Consider the following 25,233-nt stretch of genomic DNA (forward strand, 5'->3'; position numbering starts at 1 on the left):
CAACTTCAAGTGTAAACATCACCTCCCCAGGGGAATTCCCTGCTTCTGCAGATCAGATTAGCAACTCTGGCCATACACTCCAATATGCCCTTTACCTCTCCTTCTCACACATGTATTTCTCCTGTTCAGTGTCTATCTCTTCCCATATGCCCCCACCTCCAAGTCAAGAGCTCCATGGAGGAAGAAATCACGTTTATCTTGGTCACCATTACATCCCCAACACTTCTCACAGTGCTGGGCAGAATGGCCACTCAGCACAATTTAATGAACAAAAAAATGAATGAATGTTAATATACAAACCTCCTCATGAGAGGCAGTACTACCTGCAATTTCTCCTTTATCTGTCATTTAGATCCATTTTTAAGAACAGCACTTAATAGGGAAAAAGATAAAGATATTTTCTTTGGGGTAAAAACAGGAGAATGTGAGATTAAAAATAGCTCCCTCTTCAGTCTGCCTGGACGTGAGTCTCGGTGAACTCCGGGAGTTGGTGATGGACAGGGAGGCCTGGCGTGCTGCGATTCATGGGGTCGCAAAGAGTCAGACAGGACTGAGTGACTGATCTGATCTGATCTGATCAGTCTGCTTGAAGTAAAATGCTACTGCCCATGTTGATCTGGGGTATAAAAAATGCTGCATGCACTGCTCATTTATGATCTGCAGATCATTGAGATGGCTACTTATCCTTGTCAGCACAACCTCTTACTATTAAGAGCTATTAAATATCAAGTATGTCAGGGACTGAGAGAGGCTCATGTAAATTATCCCTGGAGATCTTGGGAGGAAAAAAATGTGATGATTGATTACAGATTAGTAACTGAATGGACCTCTGCATTAGATTTTGTGACATTCAATTGTAGCTATTAGCATGATCTCTCAGAATATCAACACAAAAATTTGAGAAAAATTATTTTCAACTGATGGTTACTGATGAAGTCATGGGCTTTCCAGGTGGTGCTAGTGGTAAAGAACCCAGCTGCCAGTGTAGGAAACATGAGTTATGGGTTTGATCTCTAGGGTTGCAGATTGTACACAACTGAAGCGACTTAGCTAGCACACACCCACAAAGTCATTTAGGTGTATATTAGATAAGCCTTTACTGAGTGCTAGGCAAAATGAATAAAACAAAGGTTTTGTACCCATAAAAGATTTTTAACCTGGTTGGTGATTATATCAGCTTTTTTCTAAACATACCTATGGAACAATGACAAATCTCAATATTCATAGCAATAAACATCTGTTCTGTGTCTGCAAGATTCAGTTTATCTACACTGGGTTCATTCATGCATCTGAGGGTAAACTAATCTAGACTGATTTTAGCTGGGTCAGTTGGGTTCTGCTTCATATGTTTATTACCCTTATTCTGGAACCAGCAACCTAGTCTGAGGCTGGCATTTCATGGCAATGGCTGAAGCACAGGAGAATAAACACAGTTTGGAAGCTCTCCTTCAAGTCTCTGTTTGCATCACAGTTATGGACTTCCCTGGTGGCTGAGATGGTAAAGCGTCTGCCTAAAATGCAGGAGACCCAGGTTCGATCCCTGGGTCAGGAAGATCTTCTGGAGAAGGAAATGGCAACTCATTCCAGTACTCTTGCCTGGAAAATCCCATGGATGGAGGAACCTGGCAGGCTACAGCCCATGAGGTCTCAAAGAGTCGGATATGACTGAGCAACTTCACTTCATGGATATCTTATTGGCTTAAGCTAGTCACATGCCTAAACTCAGAATAAAAAGGCAGGGAAAATACTTCACCTCTTGATGGAATACTTCAAAACAAAGCACAGGGTGTGGATAAAAAGAGGGGAGGAAGAATCAGCAAGTAATGCAATCGATTATAGTAATATGAAGATGGGAACAAGAGAATAAGAGCCAGTAACAGTAAAGAATCTGCCTGCAATGCAGGAGACCTGGGTTCAATCCCTGAGTTGGAAGATGCCCTGGAGGAGGAAATGATAAACTTCTCCAGCATTCTCTTGCTTGGAGAATTCCATGTACAGAGGAGCCTGGCCAGCTACAGTCCATGGGGTCACACACAGTTGGACACAACTGAGGGACTAACAAACTTTGAGAAATGTCAGAACTGAGCAAATAAAATTTATTCCTTTATTTTCACTACAACTCTGGTGACTTATGTTAAAACCTTAGCAGCAAGCCAATATGTTTGCTTAAGTGTTTCTAGTTAGTGAAATTTAAGATTTATCTGAAGGATCAAGAACTCTCCATAAGTCCTTGAATCTAAAGTTTGCTCAACATTAGAAAAACATCAAGTAGCAATAGCCAGGACATGGAAGCAACCTAGATGCCCATCAGCAGATGAATGGATAAGAATGCTGTGGTACATAAACACAATGGAGTATTACTCAGCCATTAAAAAGAATACATTTGAATCAGTTCTAATGAGGTGGATGAAACTGGAGCCTATTATACAGAGTGAAGTAAGCCAGAAAGGAAAACACCAACACAGTATACTAATGCATATATATGGAATTTAGAAAGATGGTAATGGTAACCCTGTATGCAAGACAGCAAAAGAGACACAGATGTATAAAACAGTCTTTTGGACTCTGTGGGAGAGGGAGAGGAGGGGATGATTTGGGAGAATGCATTGAAATATGTATAATATCATATATGAAATGAATCGCCAGTCCAGGTTCGATGCAGGATACAGGATGCTTGGGGCTGGTGCACTGGGATGACCCAGAGGGATGGTATGGGGAGGGAGAGGGGAGGGGGGGTTCAGGATGGGGAACACGTGTACACCCATGGTGGATTCATGTTGATGTATGGCAAAACCAATACGATATTGTAAAGTAATTAGCCTCCAATTAAAATAAATAAATTTAAATTAAAAAACTATAAAAAAGTAAATAAATAAAGTTTGCTCAACATTAGAAAAACATCAAGTAGCAAGAGTTTTAATAGCATGGGATAATAGATATAGAATAAAAGTTCCTTAATGCTATTTGAAAGCCACTAAGTATTAGAATACTACAAGGAGGAAGTTCTGAATTGTGTTTCTATTCTTTATTAAGATGCTTTGTGTAATTAGCAATGTTTCTATCAGAATAAATAGTAATTTGGAATTCATCCAAATTAAAAGCCCAAATGAAACAGAAACATTAGTGGTCAGTAGAATGTTAAAAGAGTCAAACTTCTCTAGGGTAGATATGTCTGTGCAAGTCGGTGCAATTTATATCAAATCTATAGAATCCATGTGGAATAACACAGAATAAATAGAGAGGAAATTTGTGGGAGGAGGAACTAACAACCCAACAGATATCCAACCAGAAGAGAAATTCATTTCCAGTTTTCTGAAAACTCTAAAAATCAAATTAAGTTCTATACATACCATCATGAAATCTGCTTTGGCATCTTAAAAAATAAAAAAGGCAAATATATGTTTAAAAAGTCATCATTCATCCTTTGTTACTCAGTATCTTATGGTTCTGGTAAAGAAAAATGTTACCAAGTGGAAAGCATGACTTATTACAATACTACAATACTAGGACTATGGATGGTGCTCATGCTCAATTCCAACTGACCCTTTGAGCCCCCATGGACTGATAGTTCACCAGCTCCTCTGTCCATGGAATTTTCTAGGCAAGAATCCTACAGAAGGTTGCCATTTCCTTTCCCAGGGAAGACTAAGGATACCACCTTCTATAGAGAAGGTTTGAAAGCATATCCAACATGATTTACCATTAGTACTTAAGAGAAGCGACCAGGTCACGTCACCTGGATCTAATTTGTCATTGTGCCACCAGCATCATCTGCTTCAGTGTTCACTGTTCATATGACAGAGATGTGGCATGCACAGATGCAGTCAAGTTGAGTCTAGATAACTATAACTAGAGACATTCCAGATTAGTTACTTACAATGTCTAGGAGAGTCAAACAAGACAGTTCTGGTCTATGCCTACCATGGAAGCAAATGTTTTCTTGGGATAATATAAATAAGCATAGATATTAAGACCTTATCAGCTCCTACAAAACAGAGAAGATCCAGGTGTAGTGATGACCTGCAAAAAATGAACCTCTTAAGCAAAAATATTCATTTCTAGCATTATCTCAACACCTAAAATTATAAAACTTGTAGGAGTAAACATAGGAGAACATCTTCATGACCTCAGGTTGGGTTTCTGTTTTGTTTTGGGTGTGACTCCAGGCTTGTGAGATCTTAATTCCCTGGCCAAGGGTTGAATGTGAGCTCTCAGCAGAGAGAGTCTGGAGTCCTAACCTCTGGACACCAGGGAATTCCCACAACCTCAGTTTAATTAAGGTTTCTTACATAGGATAATAATAAATTGGATTTCACTATAATTAGAAAGTACTCTTTAAAGGACACTGTTAGGAAAGGAAATCAGCCAAAGTCTTGTTAGCAAAACACATACCTCCTCTTAAAGTAACTGATTCAGCATATATAAATAATTCATACAATTCAAAAAAAAGAAAAAAAGATAAATACCACATTCTTTAAAACAAATTATAAAATATTTGAACTGATACTTTACAAAAGAAATACAGGTGGAGAAATAAGCACATGTGAAATTTCTCAACGTATTGGTTACTAGTTAAAAGCACAATGATACACTACTGTCCATGTACTAATATCAGTTAACGTTAAAGAAAAGCAACCTGAAAATACCAAGTGTTGGGAAGAGGCAGCGCAAGTGAAACAATCATACACTGCTAGTGAGATTGCACGATGATACAGCAACTTTGGGACACAGCAGTTTCTGGCAGAAGTCGACATACACCTAACAAATAATCCAGAAATTCCACTGCTAGATGTTCACTCAAACGAAAAAAAAAAAAATCTGTCTCTACAAAGACGTGTATGAGAACGTTAAAGAAACTTTTTTATAAATAGTTATTTATTCTAGAAATAACCCAGATGTCTATTAACTGCTTAAGAGATAAACTGTGGTATATCCATAAAACATTATTCAGCACTGACAGGAACAAAATACCGCTACCTGCACCAAGACAAAAGGCTAGACACTTTAATATTTCACTTCTATAAAAATCTTAAAAAGGCAAAACTGTAGAGAAAGAGAACAGATCAGATATTAGCACTGATGGGGAGGGGGTGGGGGACTGACCACAAAGGGCCATGAGGAAACGTCTGGGGTCACAGAAATGTTCTGTGTCTCAGTTGTGGTGGTTGTTACACAGTTATTTACACTTGCCGAAACTTACCAAACTGCAAAACTAAATGTGAGAATTTTGTGCTATGTAAATTACATTTCAGTACATTAGACCTTTTAAAAAAGAGACAAACAATGGTAGCTTAAACCAGCTTAAGAGAGAAAATGGGAAGGTGAAGAAGCGTAAGTGGAAGCCTGACCAAAATGGTGATACAGGAGACTCCTGAGCATCCCTCCTTTTCACGGACATAAGTGTATAGCTATACACAGAGCAGTTACCTCTGAGAAAATTCCAGAAAGTAGCTGAACAACTCCTACACATAATATAAATGAAAAAAATACCTACAATGAAATGGAAAGTCTGAGACTCTTGCCGTAAAGCCCAACACACTAACATACAGTCAGTAGCAAACTCCCAACTGCCAGCTTCTCCCTGAGGACCTAAGAGTTTGGACCCCCCAGTTAGTGGTCCCAGCTTTTATGATTTCCATCCTGGGGGTGGATTCCCCAAACACCTAGCCCTGAAAGTCAGTGAGGCTTTCATCAAGAGACCCACGAGAATATAGCAAACAAGTGAGCAACTGTTAACATGTCCGTAAGCCCTCACCATGGCTCTTCTTCCTCTGCCAGCACAGACGGAGCAGAGAAAAATCACTCATTCCCCAGGCTTTCCCTAAAAGGAGCCCATCTGCATACTCTGGAAGCTGCTGCCTGGAGGTCAGGCTGCTAATTTAGCACATATCTAGGGACTTGCTGTGGTCATCACTGAAAACCAGGGGAGCCTGCAGACACTTCCCTTTCCTTCTAGCTGAAGCTGGCTCTAAGTCACCAGTATTTCCCTGAAAGGAGTTTGTACACATGTCTGCATCGCAGCTTTTGTGGCTGCTGCCCCATAGACCAGTCCCCAAAGTTCCTGGTTCTGCTGGCTAATAAGGCTACCATGTACAAGTCTCACACATGGGGTAATAAGCTGCTCAACACTGGTCTAATGGTTTGGGGGATATGATGCCAAAAGAAAAAGCAACAAAAGCAAAAACAAGTGGGATATATCAAACTAAAAAGCTTTTGATCATCAAGGGAAACCATGAACAAAAAGAAAAGGTAATGTGGAGAAGGAGAAAATATTTGTAAACCACACATCTAATAAGGGGTTAATATCCAAAACAAGGAACTGATAGAACTCAAGAGCAAAAAACCAAATAGTCCCCCCAAAATGGGCCAAGGATCTGAATAGACATTTTTCCAAAGAAGACCTGCAGATGGCCACCAGACACGTGAAAAGATGCCCAATATTATTAATCATCAGGAAATGCAAATCAACTCACACCTGTTCGGATGGCTATTATCAGAAAGATAAGAGACAACAGATGTTACTGAAGATGTGGAGAAAAGGGAACGACTGTACAGTGTTGGTGGAAATCTAAGTTGGTACAGTCACTAGAGAACACAGTATTAAGGCTCCTCAAGAAATTACAAAACAAACTCCCCTATGATCCAGTAATCTACTTCCAGGTATGTATCCAAAGAACAAAATCATGATCACAAAGAGATATCTTTACTCCAAGACTCACAACATTATTTACAATAGCCAAGGTATGGAAATAACCTAAGTACCCATCAATAGATGAATGGACAAATAAAGCGTGGCCTATGTATACAATGGAGTATTATTCAGTCTTTAAAGAAAAAGGCAATTGTTCCATTTGTGACCACACAGATGAACCTGGAGAGCATTACACTAAGTGAAACAAGCTTAACAAAGAAAAATACTACATGGTATCACTTATATGTGGAATCTTATTAAACAACTGAATGGAGAGAAACAAAGAGTAAAATAGTGCAGGCCAGGACCCAGGAGTTGGGGACTTAGGGGGAGGCTGGTCAAAAGACACAAACTCAGCTATACAGTAAATAAGCTTTGAGGATCTAATGTGTAGTTCAATGTTCTCAGCAAAAAAGGAGAGTACATATATGAGGTGATAGGTGTGTTAATTAACTAAGTAGGAGGAATCTTTTTCATAACACGCACATATATCAAATCCTCATGATATATTGTTTAAATATCTTACAATCTTGTCAATTATACCCCCCAATAAAACTGGAGAAAGAGGATTGGATGCCATGTTTTTCAACAGAGTAACTGAAATTAAATAGTGTTTGTAAAGAATGTAACACATTTGTAAAGAAAGTACCTGACAGATTGTAAGGACTTAATGAATGTTAGCAGTCAACATTTTTAGCTTGCCTGTTAAAGATTGTGAGCAAAGAAAGTCAAGTATGAATAATACCACAGAACTATCTACAAATAGTGTTAGGGAAGCTTAGCTGTATCTCTAGATATTAGCAGAGTTTTTGCTTTCTTTTTAACAAAGCTTTGTAGAAGAAAATGTCTATTATTAACTAACTCCTCCAAAAGATATTCACTGAGTGCCAGACCACATGCCACATGTTGGGATATAATCTAATGGTAAATAAGATACCATTTCGACTCTCAATAATGAACTTGTGAGACTTACAAGTAAATATACAATAACAATAGAAGGGGCACCTACTCTAATAAACCCTCCAATAAACCAAAGACTTAAGAACAGAAGTCAAGAAAAAGCATATTATGGAAAGTCTAAGTAAACCGAGGACCTGGTAGGAAATTATGACTATAGTGGGAAGGGCAGTGTGGGAAGACAGGGGGGAAGAACATTTTGTGCAAAAGGCAGAATTTGCTTGAGAACCCAGACTGCGGTGGAGGAAGGAAGAGGGCTGGAGCACCCAGAAAGGCAGGTGAGGCCAGAGAGGCAAACAGGTTCCGGGTTAGACTGGGCTTGGGAAAGCAACCTACGGATTTTAAACTTTATCCTTAAGATCATGAAAGTGAAAGTGAAGGTCGCTCAGCTGTGTCTGACTCTTTGTGACCCCACGGGCTATACAGTCAATGGAATTCTCCAGGCCAGAATACTGGAGTGGGTAGCCCTTCCCTTCTCCAGGGGATCTTCCCAACCCAGGGACTGAACCCAGGTCTCCTGCATTGCAGGTGGATTCTTTACCAGCTGAGCCACCAGGGAAGCCTGACAGAGTGGTAATAATTAAGAATGATGCCCACATTTCTGACTTAGGCAATGATGCCAATTATTAGAGCTAGGAAATACTGGACAGGGAGCATGATGGAAGGGAAGATGATGAACATATATATTTAGTCATAATATGAAAATGTTAAGTCATATAATATAGCTAGCTCTTTTTATAAATATTTGTTATATCTTGAACTATAATTCTTACAAAGTTAAAAGCCTTTACATTTTTCACTTTATGGATTATTTTCTTTCTATCACACATTTTTATTATTATAAATAGATATATAAAGAACAATGGAAACTAAAACTGCTTTTTGCAAAAATGATTAGTTAGTGACTCATTATTTTCCTTTTTGTGCTCAGGAAAGAAATCAAGCACATTTCTGAGCTTTAGGAGAAATTAAGTTTTACCTTCTTGTAAATTGCCCTTTTTCTTTCTTACCCAACTTTACCCAGGACTTTGTTTCCTTTCTGCATAGCTGTGTACTTACGTGTTTATATTATCTAATACCATGTCCTTCTATCTTGAGGACAGAGACTATGCTTAGTTATTTCAAAGTACCCAACTATCTTGGAAAATTTTGGGAATTATTTGAGTACTTAATTGATGAATTTGCTGAATGACTAGAGAGTACGAATCCATTAGTCCAAGTGACTAAAGAATCCTAACTCGCTTATCTAATAATATGACTTCAGAAGTCATTTCTTTTTCTCTACACTTTTTGCTAAATCCTTTAGCACCAAATTCTATTATTAGAACAGATGCTGAAGTCTTATTCTAAAAATCAATCTTTATTTAATCTGTTTGACCTTATTCCTTTAATTTTCTTTCTAATTGCTTAACCTTAGTCCTTTTAAAACTTTATGAGAAAAGATGATTTATCCTTCAAACTGCTTACTCACTCAGCCGTTGAAACACTTAGGCTAGAGTTTGTCCAGGGTGTAAATATATGGGTATCTTTTTTGACTGATGAGACCACAATATATTTTAGCACTTGTAAAAGCCCCACCAAACACATAAACCATAAAAACCAAAGCATTTGACCTTCCTCAACTGTCACATATCTATCATAAACAGTTAATACGCTCGATGCAGCCACAGTCTGGTGTTACCAGAACTGTACAAGAATGTTGTAATCGGAACTTGAACTCTGTGTTGGCATTGGCAATGAATGTGACTTGTGGTATAGTTCAAACTGGTTAATTTTAGATTCACTGCACCTGTATACTTTTCTGGTACCTAAAAGATTCTTGTTTCTTTTCTTTTTTTTTTAAATACAATTTTGCTATCTGATTAAGAAAGTTGTGCTTTGTGGTTTGGATTCTAGTAAAGAATTTATTCTCTTACTATACATGCTATCTGAGAAAAATCCGTATCCTCTCTCTTTGATGAAAGGTATAAAAGGCAAAAGGAAGGACACTGAAATGGTGTTCACCTTGAGTAACACGTGACACAGCACAGAAAAAGGCTGCAGAAGCAGCAAGATCATCAATGTTATCTGATCGGATCTTACTCGATGGCGGCATGGCAGAGCTCTCTACTCATGGAGGATTTCATTATGTGCTTGGGGGGAAAAAAGGAAATACATTCTTGAACTTCTACCTATCAGTATTTGTTTTAGAAGGGTAAGGTAGTCTAGGAATTAAGAACCTATGGGTAAAATTTGTTATAAAATGCCAATGAACATCTTCTTGTCTGGAAGCATCTCTTTTCAATATCACATAATTTTCTCTTATAACTTATTTGCCTCTGCATAGAAAAACATCAAGCATCACTTGACAGTATAATAGCAGTTATGAATATGGTCAGTTGGTATATGTGCTTTCTTCTCTAAAGTGTGTACATGCACAAAGAGGAACCCTGAGAAAAGTCTAATTCATGCCTTGAATCTCAAATAATTAAAAATTTGGTCCTATATCAAGCCCTTTTCTTTTGTAAAAATTGAATGTCCTCCAAACATTTCACATACTGGAATTTTTATACAATGAGATGTGTCCACTAATAAATGTTTTCATATTTTATAAATTATATATTTTAAATATGTGATTTAAAAGCACTGGTCTCCATCTGCAGATGAATGGATAAGAAAGTTGTGGTACATATACACAATGGAATATTACTCAGATATTAAAAAGAATGTGTTTGAGTCAGTTCTAATGAGGTGGATGAAACTGAAGCTTATTATACAGAGTGAAGTAAATCAGAAAGAAAAACACCAATGTAGTATATTAATGCATATATATGGAATTTAGAAAGATGGTAACTACGACTATCTGTGAGACAGCAAAAGACACAGATGTAAGGAATAGACTTTTGGACTCTGTGGGAGAAACCAAGGGTAGGATGATTTGAGAGAATAGCATTGAAACATGTATGTTACCATATGTGAAATAGATGACCAGTCCAAGTTCGATGCATGAAACAGGGCACTCAAAGCTGTGCACTGGGACAACCCAGAGGGATGGGATGGGGTGGGGGAGTGGGGATTGGGACGCGGGGACACACGCACACCCATGGCTGATTCATGTTAATGTATGGCAAAAACCACCACAATATTGTAAAGTAATTGGCCTCCAATTAAAATAAATTAATAATTTAAAAAAGCACTGGTCAACAATTGACTCAGGAATAAATTCCTTCAGATTTAACAGATGGAGGAAGCCTCTGAAGTAGGCCAAGGAGGGACAAAGATCTGGGTGGGAACTGTGTTCTCCTCAATGGCAACACTCCCAACAAGAATAAGAAGGGCACAGGAGACATGCTCCTTTGTGAAATAAATTAGGTGTTTACCTACCTCTCACTTGGCTGTCTATGAAACAGAGAACGTATGTCTATTATTTTCCTGTATCATTAATTATCCTCTGATAAAAAATTCAGGTTTCTGAAAATATGAAGTTTTGAAATGGCTCTGTGCCTGGGAAAATGAAATCTTTAGTATTAAAGTGAGCATGGAATAGACAGAAATACTTTCTTGATGATTATATGGAATGTGGGCTAATTGACAGGGTACTTTGTAGAGTAAAAGAATTATTTGATTGTGATATCTAAATATGCTGGACAGGTAATACAAAAAGCACGAACTTCTGGATTAGTTGGTATAAGTGCAAACAAGATGAGAAAGAGTAAAAACAAGGAGAAAATAAAACCCACAAATTATAGCAGTTGTGCAGTCTGAGGGACTCAGCCACTATTTGCATCAATACCAAGTCAGCAGCTCTTTAAGGTACAAAGAATCTCCACTGTGAGCGTGACTGTGTGTTGACACAGAAGCCTATCCCATAGCCTACATATATATATAAGTGATAGCAAAGACAAAACAATTAAGACAAACGTTTCAGCACATCAAGGGTAATAAAGTATGGGGTCTCATAAAGGTCAGCCACTTATCCTCAAGAGCTCTCAAGAGCTCTCAAGATAGTCTATATTTAACTGTATTTTTACTTCACTTGGGCTTCCCTAGTAGCTCAATTGGTAAAGAATCTGCCTGCAGTGCAGGAGACCCCAGTTCAATTCCTGGGTCAGGAAAATTCCCTGGAGAATGGATAGGCTACCCACTCTAGTCTTTTTGGGTTTCCCTGATGGCTCAGCTGGTAAAGATTCCACCTGCAATGTGGGAGACATGGGTTCAATCCCTGAGTTGGGAAGATCCCCTGGAGAAGGGAATAACTACCCATTCCAGTATTCTGGCCTGGAGAACTCCATGGACTATCCATGGGGTCACAGAGTCGGACATGACTGAGCTCACTTCACTTTAACTGGATTCAAACATTATATATATTTGAAATTCTGTTCAATTAAAATCATATGCAAAATATAACAACTAAAACTAGTAATAAAAGTGAGAGGTACGATTGGTGGCCCAAGGTCCCACCCACTAACAACCTTTTATTCCTGCCTTCCTTGGATGCTAGGTACCCAGGAAAGTTCTGTGGAATCTCTACGGTTCTGAGGAGTCATGTGACTGAAACACTTAAAAAGGCATTTCAATCATATAGACTGGAAATACTTTCTGTGCAAATTAGACCTACTGTTTGTTGACTCCCAGATCCCTGACAAAAAGACAAGATTTGACAAATGTCAACACCTAGTTAGCATGGCAGCCTCAACAAATCTGTTATCCCGGCTCTAGTCCTTCACACTGCTAAAGGGATGGTCAATCACCAACATCATCACTACCCAAAAAGACCAAAAGAAGAAAAATCCACAGCGTAACACTAATGTCAACACATTTTAAAGAAGAAAGGTGAAATCTGTAGGCTCCAGGAAAATGAATTGATTTGTGCCACAAAACCCCAGAAAGGCTAGGGAACTGGACACACCAGGTTCTGAAGATAAGAGTCAGAAGAGGGGCTATAAACAAGAAGATTTGAGTTAAGCAACTATTAACTTTCAATTATCTTTTTTTAAACTAACTTTCAATTACCCCTCAATTATCTTTCCAGGAAATAGAAGGTTTAATCTCTAGTAAGGCCTCTGATTCAAAGACAAATTTTGTAAGGAAAAGTAACAGAAAGTCGTACTTGGGGGCTGGGAGATTAAGTGGGAGATTAGGATTGACAGACATACACTTCTGATACTAGAGGTGGGAGGGGGGTTCAGGATGGGGAGCACGTGTACACCGTGGCGGACTCATGATGATGTATGCCGAAACCAATACACTATTATAAAGTAATTAGCCTCCAATTAAAATAAATAAATTTATATTAAAAAAATAAAAAATAAATAGATAACTAATGAGAACCAACTGCAGAGCACAGGAAACACTACTCAGTGCTCTGCGGTGACCTAAATGAGAAGGAAATCCAAAAAAGAGGCGATATGTGTATACACATAGCTGATTCACTTTGCTGTACAGTAGAAGCCAACACAACACTGTAAAGAAGCTATATTCCCATGAAAGGTAATTTAACAAAAAAGAAGGCTGTACTTTCTTTTAGCCCTCTGTCTCTATTTAGTTTTCAGAACCCTGGAAATGGGTGACTCCTCAGAGGTCAGAGGCAACAGGAAATGCTAAGGTGATGGCTCAGCACCACTCCTGGAGGGTCGGCAATCTAGAACGCAAGAGAGAGCAGAGGGCTACCGGAAAGGTTTCTCCAGGAAGCACGCTTCTCCTTATTAGCTTTACAGTACTTAAAAGAATTGTGTATTGGTGTTTGCATGACAACAATAAATGAAAAATGAATAAATAATAAATAAAGAATACTCAGTGCTTGATTACAATTCAAGTGGAGAGCAACAAACATAACTTTTGAAAAATAGATTTCTAAAAATAGTTTCTTCTTGCTTTGAAAAAATAGTTACCTTTTCAATTTGTATCCTATTTAAATTAATAAAAAAAAGTCATCCTCTGTTTTTAATGATTACTTTGGGAAGAGAGAAGTGATATGAAATCTTACAAGGAAAGTCAGGACTAGTAAGACATTGCCGCGGTTACGGATACTTTGTGCATACATACTCGGTCGTTTAGTTGTGTCCCACTCTGAGAATGCAGGGACTGTAGCCTGCTAGACTCCTCTGTCCATGGGATTCTCCAGGCAAGAATACTGGAGTGGGCTGCCATGTCCTCCTCCAGGGTATCTTCCTGACCCAGGGACTGAACCCATGTCTCCTCCATCGCAGGTGGATTCTTTACTACTGTTCCACCAGGGAAACCCCCAGAAATAATCCAGATCATCTTCATTATTCAAATATAATTCCTTTGATCATATATTGCCCAAATTGAATTTCTGGACACATTACACCCTTTTAGAGTATACTGTTTTAAAAAAAGGAAAAAAAGAAAGTCAAATTATTTTTCTTCATAAACAAAATCTGCCCTCTGTAAAGTCTAGAGTCATTACGAACTTTCTGGCATAACCTTCTGTAAAAATTTCCAACTGGAAATGTATTTTGCGTGATAACAGGTTGAAGTCATGAATCACTTGGTAACTCATTAGAGTGACGAGCATCAAAGCATCCCTCAGGAATTCAGGGGAAAGGTAGTTAAGCAATTAATGAAGTTATTTAAAATCCTGATATGGTTGAGGCTGCTTTGAAGACTGCTAGGGATTAATATTTATTTAATAGATTGTCAGTTTCCATGCCAAAGAAAGAAATGTGACAGAAGTCACCCTAGTCTAAATGCAAAAAAAGGTACCCCATTTGAAGCATATTTTATGGCTGTGGTTGACACCATTATATCACCATACAAAAATCATCATTCTCAAGCTGAAATTAACATTGCTATTGTTTTCGATTAGAAGAATTGGCTCTAAATCCAGCAATTCTCTGCAGTGATTTATATTTTAGAAGCTGCAATTTTGCACCAGGAGGGAACATGTCAGAGTATAACTGCTCTCTGATGAGATATAAGGTATTAAAATTGATATTAGATGACAAAATGGGAGAATACCAATGTAGGGTAAAGTTTTCACTTGAGAACAGTCTCTGTTATGGCTTCTTTCATGAGACTCTCTGCTAATCTTTATGGTCGATTCAGAACCTAGTTTTTCCCATGAAAATGTATAGGATGTGAGCCTGATGTTATGTAATTAGCTCTTATCTCTTGCATAAAATACTGAAAATACAATTGGTGCTAGAAAGATGTCTCATTTGTAAATATATGATGACTGAGTTTATTGACAGAATAAAAAGCTCCCAAAGACATTTTAGGATTTTCTTAATTATATCAAGACTTATTTTCATATGTGATAACCTCACTTACTTTTATCACTAACTTATTTACAGATTTCAGCCTGAAGTCCAGAACTATGGTTTCATAAAAAATCATTATTTTTACCATATTATTTAATTTTTAAAACTACCTTTATCCCTGAAAACAGAGGCCTCTAAAATCTCTATTTTGGTTTTCTTTTGCTCACCCATGAAGCACTCTGAAATAGGGCCACTGTTAGGAGATAAAATTATATGAGTTTAAATTTTGGAGAGCAAGAACTGCTTGCTCTTCATTTTCATACCCTTTATACAGTACTAGACACCTGAATTCATGAATAAAGTTCTTTAAGTGTTAAAACTTAAGGTAACATTATTATTATTATTGGGGCTTTCCTAGCAGCTCAGACTGCAAAGAACCTGCCTGCAAGGCAGGAGACCTGAGTTCAATCCTTGGGACAGGAAGGTCCTCTGGAGAAGGGCATGGCAACCCACTCCAGTATTCTTGCCTGGAGAATTCCCATGGACAGAGGAGCCTGGTGGGCTACAGTCCATGGGGTTGCAAAGAGTTGGACATGACTGAACAACTAACACTATTATTATACACAATTACTAAAAAGCAATAATTAGAGCTCTTAGATTTGATTTCTATATCTAGGTCTTAAAATGTCTTGTAGGGCTGGGATGCTCTGTATACCCTACTTCCAGGATGCCTTTTTACTCAAAGTGCTCATGCTTGCTCTCAAGGACTGGTTTCCTCTTCTCTAGTCTCTGACAGAATGAAGTTGCAACCAAAGGATCGTTAACTGTGTCATCCTACCTTCAGCTTGAACATCCCTTTTTTTCCAAGCAAAACAGGTTAAAAAATAAAAATGAAACCATCACCTTCTAACTTTGGAACAGTGGCATGGTGGCAGCCATGGTGAAGTAGAATGGTAAGGTTGGAGACAGGAGAATAGAATGCTTTTTTCATCAAAGACATTAGTCAAGTGATTGAGAAGGGGGTGAGACACAGAAACAAAACCTCTGGAAACAGAAGCTAAGCCCCAGTAAACCAGCTTGAATGCCTACATAAGGTCAGGATCTTGAAGTGCACGGTTAACGCCCTGTGAAATGTCATATATAATAATTTAAGTCAGACAAATACAGCATGTGAGCAAGGGGTCTTAGTTAAAACTTAATCAAAAGAAAGCATTTCAGTCCATAGCATCAATTTATAGCTTGGCGTCTAAGAATAATCCAATGCCCAAATGCCAAAAGAATGCCACTGGTTAATAAGTTAGCAACCTATTAGGTTCATTGCACAGCGATCACTTTTCTCACATGGAACATCAAAAACAACGAAGACGTGGGTAAGCCTGTGTATTCCATTCCCTTTCCCCCACTTCTCACCTCCTCCTTCCCAATCTGCTATTTAACAACAGATGAACCAAGAGCCTCATGCTATTGGGCTTGGAAGGTTGTTTTGTGCTAGAGTAAAAGTCATTATGTACAAAAATTATAGTATTACTGTATTCAAGAGAGAAGTTCTGAGTAGGATCTTCACCACACAATTCAGAGACCCTCTTCACATGCCTAGAAGCTTGATACTTCTCATCAGTGACTCTATAGGAAACATTTGAACCTTTCTCCCAGATATTTGAATGTCCAGGTCTTTTGGAGGTATATTTCCCTCTTGTTTATGGTTATTCCTCCCCTGATCATATCAACAGTGATCTGCTATATAACTTAGTCTGCTTTGAAGACCACCTGATATGCTTTTCCCACTCTCATTAGCCATACCTTGTCTCTTTATACAAAGCCAGTGTTTCTACTCAACTTCTGTGTCAGCTTGGAATTTTATGTCTGTGACTTCTTTCTGATGTTAGACATAATGACTCTGACATTAGAAATGTTGGACATTTTAAATCATGGTTTCTAAACTATTCTCAAGCTTACATGATCTCTTTCCTTCTGTGATTCTAATACTCTTCTGAAGAGCATCTTGGATTCTAGTCTTTCTTCTGCTCCCAACAATCTCTATGAACTCTCAGTACAATCTTTTCAAATTAATCTCTTGGTTATTTTACTCTTTGCATACCATAGCAGATACAATACGTGATGCTGTTTGTCACACCAGTCACGGAGAAGGACCACAAGTCACTAGATTGGAACCACATGGCTGTATTCCAGCACACGGAATATGATCTGACACAATCATCACATCTGGTGAAGGTACACGACAGCCACTATGCCTCAGCCGTCTCTCTTTTCCCTTCCATGGTGATTTGGGAAGCTGTGTCATCAGAGGGCAACACCATCGGATTAAGGGAGTCTGGATACCCAGCTGACTGCAGAGAAGAAAGACATAACTACTTCACAGCAGGTTTTTATGAGGAAGAAATAAATGCTCTTATACCTAGTCATTGGCTTTTCAGGATCTGCCTGTTGCAGAACTTGTGTGATATTCTTAATATTCTCTGAACCTTTTTAAACTTAATTTCCAGAAAACAACCTTTTACTTAGACAATTAAGGTTCTTCCTGATCTGCTTCTAACCAAGGCAAGTGCGGATCAGATGCCAGACCTTGAGTTTAGCATTATACTTTACATGCAACCTCTCATTCACCTTTATAACAACCTAACGCGGGAAACCTAATGAAAAAGTTGACTTAAAGCTCAACATTCAGAAAATGAAGATCATGGCATCTGGTCCCATCACTTCATGGGAAATAGATGGGGAAACAGTAGAAACAGTGTCAGACTTTATCTTTTTGGGCTCCAAAATCACTGCAGATGGTGACTGCAGCCATGAAATTAAAAGACGCTTACTCCTTGGAAGGAAAGTGATGACCAACCTAGATAGCATATTCAAAAGCAGAGACTTACTTTGCCAACAAAGGTCTGTCTAATCAAGGCTATGGTTTTTCAGTGGTCATGTATGGATGTGACAGTTGGACTGTGAAGAAAGCTGGGCGCCGAAGAATTGATGCTTTTGAACTGTGGTGTTGGAGAAGACTCTTGAGAGTCTCTTGGACTGCAAGGACATCCAACCAGTCCATTCTGAAGGAGATCAGCCCTCGGATTTCTTTGGAAGGACTGATGTTAAAGCTGAAACTCCAGTACTTTGGCCACCTCATGCGAAAAGTTGACTCATTGGAAAAGACTCTGATGCTGGGAGAGATTGGGGGCAGGAGGAGAGGGGGACGACAGAGGATGAGATGGCTGGATGTCATCACTGACTCGATGGACATGAGTCTGAGTGAACTGTGGGAGTTGGTGATGGACAGGGAGGCCTGGCATGCTGTGATTCATGGGGTTGCAAAGAGTTAGACATGACTAAGTGACTGAACTGAACTGAACTGAACTGAATGAGGGAAAATGAGCTTCTGAGAGGTTAAATAATGTACACCAACTCACAAAACTAACCCCAAAGCCTACACTCTTTGAACTACATCTAATTTTTCTATCTCTTTGCAAGTTTCTCTCCTGGAGATGTTTGAAAAACATGTCACCCAATACTTAAGACTGCTGCACCACCATACATGCTGTCTTTAGCTGTGGGTCTAGTTAGGAATAAGGCCTGGGTTGCCTGGGAGTGATTGCAAGCACTGAAGAAGTTCTTTCCCATTGTAAGGGTAGCTATTTTGCCACAGTAATTAAAGAACTGTAGTGCACCATGGAAAGGGAGGCAGGAGAATGCACCCATGCTAGTCTGGACAGGAGGTTTTCTGCAACAGTTCCTGGGGCTATAGCACATCTGTAAGCAGCAAATTCTACTGCTCTGTGAAAGGCCATTGAGAGTCAATGCACGTGAAGGAGCCTTGACAAGTTAGGTAGCCCTATGGCTCCCCAGGTGTCTCAGCAGTAAAGAATCCACCTGCAGCGTGAGAGCCGCAGGAGATGTGGGTTCAATCTCTGGGTCAGGAAATCCCCTACTAGGAGGAAATGGCAACCCACTCCAGTACTCTTGCCTGGGAAACTCAATGGACAGAGGAGCCTGGTGGGATACAGTCTACGGGGTCACAGAGAGTCAGACACGACTGAGCACGCATGCAAACATGCGATCAAGCTGCATGTTTACTTTCTCCCTAAGTCTGGGAGTGACATCAACTGGCCACTGCGGCAACAAGCATTAGGAGGCTTCCATCCTGACTTTCAAACTCACCTCATAGTATTTCTATTAATAGCTGGCAGAGCTCGGCTGAGAGCTGTCATAATCCCACGGGGCCGTGCGAGCCGTTCTGAAGAACACGTGTTAGTTCAGAAACAAAGCAGAAGCGAAAGCTCATCAACAGTCCTGGGCAGACCGAGCTCCTAGGGCAGAAATGAGCTTTGTGTTCAAAGACTTCTATCAGGTTAAAACGTTCTATTTTACTTAAACAGAAAACCTCTGTTGGTAGCCACACAACTTTGACCAGACAAAGATTTTCTGTGTGTTACTTGGCATAAGGACATGCAAAAGTTTCCTATTACAATAGTCTTATAACTTGGAAAAATTAGTAACTCCCACCATGCAACCCTTGAAGGATCATGTGCTAATGAAGAAGATGCTCTAATAATTAGGCCTAGAGCCCACTGAATGTAACACCTTCCAATTAGCACTCCCCAGCATGAATACTGCCATTATCATTAAACAACAAAGACAAAAATGGGTATCAATCCACATAATAGAAAATAATTGATGAAGTTGGAGGGCGTGATTATTTGTGATTACTTTACAGTCATGCACAGAAAGTAGGAGAACCACAGCTAGTGGTTAATCTCTGGCTACCTCTTTGAAGATAATGAAATTGGCTTCCTACTGATGATTATTCATTAACAATTAATTCTTTCTCAGTGATCTGCCTCATTTTCAGCTTCTCACTACAAACATGCAATGGAATAATTACAAGTGGAAATGAAAAAGCAATTAGTGGCAGATAATGCCAACATCTGATTAAAAAACAGTAGAACAGATTAGCAGTTCCGTAACTGCAAGTCTGCTGCCTTCGGTGGGGAGGTGTAAGTCACCCGGTTATACTGCACTTCAAGCTGTGCTTTCTCTTTTATTGCTTCCCCTCCATCATGGTCTGCCACATTAAATGCTCCCTTTTATTCTAGGGGGCATTAGCTTGTTGTAAATACTTTCTACAGATTAAGCAGCTTTGGGGATGATTTGTGATCCTACATGCTGAAATTCTAAAAGGCACTGTCTCATAATACAATGCTAAAATCCATATCTGTATACCATTCTTTGGGGATCACAGAAAATACCATATATTTCTTTGCTTTCCTTTCAGCTTAACTCTTGTTAAATGTTTCCAGAAGAAGAGCATCACTAAATCAAAAACAAGCACCTTCTTTAAGCACCCATGGATGCCTTGGTCTTACAGGTTGGTTTCTCTCCTTGCAATAAGGCGGGCCACAAACTGATGGTGGATTTTCACTTATCATTTACTAAGGAGTAAGATAGTTCTGGCTGCTGTAGAAATAATTCCTCAATAAAAGGCTTATAATTTCACTGTTCTCAGTGATCCAACTGGTGTGTCAGTGCTTCATATGATGTAGAACTATATAGGGAGTGTCAAAACCAACAATTCATAAGGCAAACAAAATGCAGTTCTCTTAAATAACTTGGCAGATGCTTTAATATGAAGATCTAATAAGATCCTGTCACTGAATTTGACACAGTAGGAGTGTAGACCATAGCTGTTTTAGGAAAACAGATTTTTTTTTGGGGAAAAAAAAAGCTATGTACTTAGCTATTGAATTATTGGCTGTATATTATCTTACCAGATCCATAAAGATCAAAATAATAAGAAGGTGTGAAATGGAAATAAAGCAAAATTTGATGAGCTGATATTTAGCTGATATGCACCAGTATTATAACTTAAATATCTGTTAAGATTGGTCATTTCTCATTCAGTAGGGCTGCTGAAGATTCTGGATATCATCTTTGCATATAATAAAATGCTACTAAGCATCTTCTATTACATTGAACAGTGTAGGGACATTGATATTAATTAGACACACCAGCTCAAAATCTAGTGTGAGAGAAGGACATGTAAAGAAAAGAGTGGAGTAAAAGATGATGATTGTTATGTTAGGGGCATTTACAGGGTTTGAAAGGGAGTTTGACAGGGTACAAGGAAGAGCAATAGTGACTGGAAAGACTTCCTAAGCGGATGATGTTTGGATTAAATCTTGGAAGGTGTTGTTCTTGCAGGGACCAACAGAGCAAAGAGCATTACAAGTGGGGAACATATGGATCAAGGCACAGAGGTAGGAGACAGTCTGGCATGTTAGGAGAACGCTGCTGATTAAGTACACAGCCAGACAGCAGGGTGTGAGGATGAGACCTGCAAAGAGAGAAGCTGGAGAGACAGGTAGCCTGCCCATGGAAGGTGTATATGCTGTGCTAATGAATTCAACCGTATGAAGTGAAAAACCCTTCCGTTCCTCAGGCAGGTATTTATCAAGATAAAATGTTTATGTCTCTATAGAGTTCAAAATTCGAAAGTCACATACATTCATGATGGAAAGTTCTCTACAAAGCCTAAGTGTCTTGACTTGAAACACGGCTGTGAATTTCTTAGAGTAACATAAATTAAGTCATAAAGACAACAACAGTACCTTGGTACTATCTTTTTAGTATCTTTATCCAGAAAACTAAAATTCTGTCACATCAACAGAAAAATATCTGAAGAGTAGGGATAGAACTATTATGCTTTTTATAAATTAATCACATACTTTGATTTTGTAGCATGCAAAGTCTAACAAAGTCTCCTTCACTGGCTATGTGATCTTAATGAAAGTTGTTTACCATCTAATGCCTCGGTTTTCTTACAAGTGGGATGTATCTATTAAGGAGTTTAACTAGAAAACAGGATTAATAAACCACAACTCTCATCTGCTTATGAAGTCTCTTCAAAATTAATGTGTCACAAACCTCCCTTTAGGAATTATACTTAAATATAGCAAAGACAGAAACAAACAGAATAAAACATCAATGCTCTTCTTAACAGAATGAGGGATTGTGGGTGAAAAGAAAGAAATACATTTTCATAAACTCTATTAAGTACTCACAGACATGCCTTGATTTGGAGGGGTGAGAGGTGAGACGAGGGCAGGCCATGGGAGAGATAGGGGCCGACAACACTGAAGAAACTTGCTCTCATTCTTAAACACCCCATCGGAGCTGGAAGGAGAGAAATGCATAGCCTTATCAAACTCCAAGTCAGGAGTGTCATGTACTGGGAAGGGTGCAGTTGACACTAGGAAGCTTTTTATGAATCATAAAGTAGCCTCTAATCTGGAGTACTAGCGACTATCAAGAAAGGCTCTGAAAGAAATGATGACCAAACTCCACTTAAAGACGAGTTTTCTGTCACAATACCAATATGAATCATAGCTGGCTGCCACACACACACACACACACACACACACACACACATCCCTTCCCACCCTCACACACACACACACACACACACATATAAGCAGTCCAATTTTCTTTCTTTCTTTCTTTTTACCAATTTTCTTTGCTCAGAGCTTGCGCTTCTCATCTGTAATTTACACTGGTCCCTCAAGTGGTTTTAAAGCTCATACCTATGCTGATGACTTTCAAATTTGTATCTGCAGTTCTGACCTCTACCCTGAACTTGATTTGTGAATCCCCTTGCCAACTCAAGTAGCTGATGTCTAATATGCATCTCATAGCATCACGTTTTAAACTCAACTCCTGATTCCAGTTGCTCTGCACCTTTGCCCTTCTCCAAATTTTCTTCATCAGAAAATGACAACAAAAACACAGAACTTGTACTGGATTCTTCTCTTTATCTTATTTTCTAAATCTAATCCATCAACACATGCCTGCATGCTTCAGTCACATCCAACCCTTTGTGACCGTATAGACTGTAGCCTGCCAGACTCTTCTGTCTGTGGGATTTCCCAGGCAAGAATACTGGAGCCCATTGCCATGCCCTCCTCCAAGAGATCTTCCTGACCCAGGGATCAAACCTGCTTCTCTTGGGTCTCCTGCATCAGCAGGTGTGTTCTTTACCACTAGCACCACCTGGGAAGCCAAATCCATCAACATATTGTTTAATTTACCTTGAAAGAGTATCAGAAATCTGACCACATTTGGTCTCTTCCACTGCTACCTCCTCTTACGGGCCTCTGCCAATCACCCAAACCTCTGCAACAGGCTTCTACCTGGTCTTCCTGTTCTGCTCTTGCCAACCCCCTCCATTGACAGAGGAATTCTTAAAAATACAAATCTTAATACTTCCCTATTTAAAACTCTGAGATGGCTTTGCATCTCAAAGTAAAATCCAAACACTGTGACCTCCAAGCCTGCTGGTGATTGGGCCCCAGACACAATCTCATTTCTTCCCATTCATTCTAGGTTCTCTCAAGGCTCTCTTTGTTGAGGGGACAAGAGCCTAAGTTGGTTCAGGGAGGACAGTCAAGAGTTCAGTTGTAGAGATACTGATTTTAATGTACTTGTGACATGTCCTAGAGACATGAAGAAGGCAGTTTCATCATGGATCTGGAATCCAAGCAGAAATGTCTGAAACTAGAGATATATATCTGCAAGTCATCTGCGCATGTGTCATTTGGAACTCTTGGCGTGGATGTCCTAGAAAGAGGAGATAAGGAACCTAGAACCACAGGAATATAACTTTATAAAAAAGACAGATAAGCAGCCACCAAGAGGAAAGAGGAAAATTGGGAGAGTGATTTGGTAGAAGCCCAGGAGATGAGATGGAGAAGGCAATGGCACCCCACTCCAGTACTCTTGCCTGGAAAATCCCATGGACGGAGGAGCCTGGTAGGCTGCAGTCCCTGGGGTCGCTAGGAGTCAGACACGACTGGGCGACTTCACTTTCACTTTTCACTTTCATGCATTGGAGAAGGAAATGGCAACCCACTCCAGTGTTCTTCCCTGGAGAATCCCAGGGATGGGGGAGCCTGGTGGGCTGCCGTCTATGGGGTCGCACAGAGTTGGACACGACTGAAGTGACTTAGCAGCAGCAGTAGCAGCAGGTGGTGAGAAATGGGAGTTGGTATCAACAGCTATCTTTTAAGAAGTTTGATAGTGAGGAAAGGAGAGGATGCAGTTGCAGGGAGAGATGTGCAGTCATGGAAAAAAGATTCCTTTTTATAGGTGAGATATGAACATGCTTAAAAGCAGTTAAGAATTATACATTTGAGGGGAGAATGATAATAAGTAAAACTTTTTTAAAGGAGGAAGGAAATAAAAGCATCACAAGTCTGAGAAGGTGGGATGCCATGATATCAGAAACACAGCTGATTAATTTTTGAAGTCAGTAACTTAGAAAATAAACATTTACAGAGTTTTTCAAGAAGCATTTAACAGATGTCTAAATGCAAATCTTATACATTAAAATTGCAAGAGAGAAATAAATGAAAGAAATCTTAGATAATACAGCTAAAGGAAAATAAACAAAAAACACTGAGAAGCAAAAAATTAAAAGATGAAACTAAAGTAAAAGAGAAAGAATGAGTGGGAAGGAGAGTCAGCCTAAAAATGACAAGATGAATAGGATAAATATATTACTGAAATAAAGAGATTTCCAATATTTGGTCAAAAAATTAAAATTTATATGCTACATACAAAATATCTATAAGCGATACACATAATGAAACTCAGTGAATAAAAGGAAAATGTTGGATAATCTTACTATTTATTTATTTAGCAGTTCAACTTGCTTTAAAGACAACCAAAGCCTAATATGACAGTATAATTGCTGTAATCATAAAATGCTGAATAATTTAGTATCAAAGTATTTATGAAGTAAAACTAAAGAAAAAACACAGAAAAGTAATGGGAAACTTTAGCTCACAGGTTTTTTTTTAAAGAACATCAGATAAAAATGATTAAGGTTATAGAGGACATGAATGATACCATTCCTAAAGTTTATTTAACAGTTATATCATGAGTTCTGTACCTTATAAGGAGGGAGTCTCCATTTTTCAACTGTCTTTGAAAAATTTACCAAAAAATGATCATATGTAATAACCTCAAAACAACCAATACAAGTATAACAGACCAATATAAGCCATATTCATAGATCATAGTGCAATAAAATTTCGTAAGTAACTTTAGGTCAGCACGCTTTTAGAAAGACCCATTTGCAGAATGTATGTTAACAGAATATGTCATGGTTGTGAAACTGTGGATTTACTTACTTACCAGTCATTTTCCATGGACAAGTGTTTATGGCGCTATTTATCAAAAGACTATTTCATAATTTTCAGAATATTTTCAGTGACTTCTTTTAATGAATGTTTACAAGGTTATTCAGATTAATATAATAATTTAGCTTACTCCAACTAGTAGTTATGTACAGACGTGAGAGTTAGACCAGAAAGAAGGCTGAGT

General features: G+C 38.8%; 1 long non-coding RNA gene and 1 other non-coding gene across 3 annotated transcripts in view; one reads left to right on the plus strand and one right to left on the minus strand.

Moving 5' to 3' along the window:
• LOC139186946 (uncharacterized) overlaps window positions 1-25,233 on the minus strand; it is a 223,449-nt gene that overhangs the window by 24,678 nt on the left and 173,538 nt on the right. For both annotated transcript variants that reach the window (XR_011570635.1, XR_011570634.1), the window contains 2 exons: window positions 21,915-22,026; window positions 19,015-19,163 (listed from right to left, as the gene is read on the minus strand). This is a non-coding gene — a long non-coding RNA (uncharacterized lncRNA). The remainder of the gene's footprint in view (window positions 1-19,014; window positions 19,164-21,914; window positions 22,027-25,233) is intronic.
• On the plus strand, window positions 1,481-1,553 carry TRNAF-AAA (transfer RNA phenylalanine (anticodon AAA)). Its single transcript has one exon. It is a non-coding gene; the product is annotated as a tRNA-Phe (tRNA).

The sequence above is a fragment of the Bos indicus genome, chromosome 2, assembly GCF_029378745.1.
Source record: "Bos indicus isolate NIAB-ARS_2022 breed Sahiwal x Tharparkar chromosome 2, NIAB-ARS_B.indTharparkar_mat_pri_1.0, whole genome shotgun sequence".
Lineage (NCBI taxonomy): Eukaryota > Metazoa > Chordata > Mammalia > Artiodactyla > Bovidae > Bos > Bos indicus.